General features: G+C 36.1%; 1 non-coding gene across 1 annotated transcript; it reads right to left on the reverse strand.

Annotated features, from left to right (window-relative positions):
- Nucleotides 1–2,403: 2,403 nt before the first annotated feature.
- On the reverse strand, nucleotides 2,404–2,509 carry LOC141662868 (small nucleolar RNA R71). The gene has a single exon (XR_012550967.1). It is a non-coding gene; the product is annotated as a small nucleolar RNA R71 (small nucleolar RNA).
- Nucleotides 2,510–2,957: the final 448 nt, after the last annotated feature.

The following is a 2,957-nucleotide window of genomic DNA, read 5'->3' on the forward strand; positions in this document are numbered from 1 at the left end:
TTGTTGATCAATGCATTGTACCTCTCAAACACTTCAGTGATTCCTTCTCCTGGATTTGATTTGAAATATTCATATTCAGAGGTTAGGATTTCTAGTTTGTTCTCCCTAACTTCCTCTGTGCCTTCATTAATAATCTCAATAGTTTCCCAGATATGTTGGAATCTTTACAATTCATCACATGTCTATTCATCAGGGATTAAGGGAATCTACTAAGATTAATTGAAGGCTAGCATCCAGGGAAGCTTCTTCTATTTCAGCAGGAGAGAAGTCCTCAGGATCCTTCACATAAGTTCTCGCTTTGGTGATCACCACATCATTTTCTATTACCTCTGGTTCCATAACCATAGGAATTTTTGGACCCTTCTTCAACACTTGCAAATATTTGGGATTAGCAACCTGTAAAAACAGTAGCATCTTCTTCTTCCACATAACATAATTTTCTTTATCGAAAAGTGGAATTTTAACGGTTCCAACTTTTTGTGTAGTCATTATGAATTTTTTGAGTGAATAAAAATTCAAGAAGTGAAAGAAACACAAAAGTCTAGGATCTAGATTTGTACGTTAATCAGAAGGCTCTGATACCAATTGTTAGGTCCCAATTTGTTTGTAGAAGGGGGGGTTGAATGCAAACAATATCGTTTAGTCGAATAAAATGCGGAATAAAATTGTGAAACAAATTCAAGTTAAATAAAACTTTTATTAAACTTGAAAGGTGTTACAACTACGGTATCGGTTACAAGGGATTAATCTCAAATCAATTATTACAAATCTAGAATAAATTCGACATGAACTTTTTTCTATTTTTGTAATTAAAAGATCAAATGCTAAATGCGATTTGAGATTAAGTTCTAGGGATTTTAATCCGCTAGATTGATACACAAGAACAGAGAGTGATTTCTAGTGATTGGATTTAACTTTACAAGCTAGAAAATTGTAATCTTGAATTAGCAGATAAGATGAAATATTGGATGCTTGTTCTCTGTTTTGTTCTTGGCTTCTGTTTGATTGCTTTTCTGTGTAAGTAAGTAAATTGGATGCTTCTGCTTCTTTTTAATCACACAGCCGAGATCAATGAACTGGTAAGACAATCCTTTGTCCAATATACTTTCGGTGTGACAATCTTTTAGAGCTAGCAAGACAATTAAATGAACTAGCAAGACTTTCGGTATGACTATTGATTGTCATACCGATTGTCATATTAGTTCAAATGAAATTGTTTTACTGAATTAATAAGTGATTTTAATCTAAATAATAATTCTATCAAGACAATCAACTGAATTAGCATGACATTCGGTATGACTATCAATTGTCATACCGATTGTCATACTAGTACAATCAGTTGTCTTTTTAGAATTAAAACAGATTTAACCAATTAAAATTCTGAAAAACCTTAATATTAATTCAGAATTGATTAATAAATTTAATTCAATTAATCAATAAATTAATCCTTGCAGATATAATTTATTTCTTAATTAAATTATATGACTTAATTAATTAATAGAGAATTATACTAACGCTGAGCAGCATCCATTCTTCTGACAATCTTCTGAAAGTCACGGAGACTTATGAATCAATTCTGCCACTTCAATGCTGACACTCGATGTACTGTCTGGTTCATGAGTGACTAACTTTCGTGACGTTTCTTCATGTCTTGACTTTGATGTTCTGATTGAATCCTTGTAATAAATGATACCCTGACGAGATCTCTGTCACTTGATTAATCCACGATCTTGATTATATCACTGAGGCATGATCAAATTCTTGAACTTCTTCCAGTGAATCACCAAGTCTGCAGATGAACAATGTTTCTTTATTCTTTGACAATGTTACTTTGTGAGATCTCTCTGATGATTGATCCACTATTTACTTATTACATTCTTATTTGAGTTGAGTTACATACTCGAATAAACGAGTAGGCTATGACATATGCCTTTCAGTTCTTGATATTCGGAGAAGATAGATTTTGAAGATTCGAATAAAGAGAGGTGAGCAGAAAGAACCAGTAATCATGGGTGATCGTATAGTTCCAATAGCAGATCCAGCTCTTATGGACTTTTCTCGTCCTAAAATTGATGACATTCAGTCAAGCATCCTTCATCCGGCTATTCAGGCTAATACTTTGAAATAAAGCCGGGCACTATTCAGATGGTGCGGAATTCTGTTTCTTTCGGAGGTGCTGCGACTGAGACCCCAACATGCATATCAGGAATTTTGTTGAGATCTGTAGTACTTTCAAATATAATGGTGTGACTGATGAGGCTATCAAGCTGAGGCTTTTCCCATTCTCTCTGAGGGATAAAGCTAAGGGACTGGTTACATCCTGAACCAACTGGGTCCATCACTACTTGGCAAGATCTTCTACAAAAGTTTCTAGTGAAGTTCTATCCAATAGCGAAGACTATAGCTATAAGGAGTGCTCTTACTCAATTTGCGCAGCAACCAACAGAATCTATGTGTGAAGCTTGGGAGCGCTACAAGGAGATGTTGAGGAATGTCCACATCATGGTATGCCTGACTGGATGGTGATCACTGGTTTCTATAATGGTTTGGGGGCCAATCTCGGCCCATGCCCGATGCAGCAACTGGAGGCGCCTTGAGGGCCAAAAGCTATACTGATGCTTATAATCTTATTGAAACTATGGCTGCAAATGAGCATCAAAACCCAACTCAAAGGATGATGTCTGGGAAGGTAGCAGGTATTCTGGAAGTCGATGAGCTACAGCTATTGCCAACGCAGCTCCAAGCACTATCTTTGAAGGTCGATTCTTTAGCCAACTATGGAGTCAATCAGATAGCTATGGTCTGTGAGCTTTTTGCAGGTTCTCATGCTACGGATCAGTGTTCTCTTGTTAATGAATTTGTTCAGTATGTGAACAATTATTAGCGACCACAGCAGCCTGTGCCAGCTACCTATCATCCCTAACAATAGAAATCATCCCAATTTCAATTGGAGTAAT

The sequence above is a fragment of the Apium graveolens genome, chromosome 5 (assembly GCF_009905375.1).
Source record: "Apium graveolens cultivar Ventura chromosome 5, ASM990537v1, whole genome shotgun sequence".
Classification (NCBI taxonomy): domain Eukaryota; kingdom Viridiplantae; phylum Streptophyta; class Magnoliopsida; order Apiales; family Apiaceae; genus Apium; species Apium graveolens.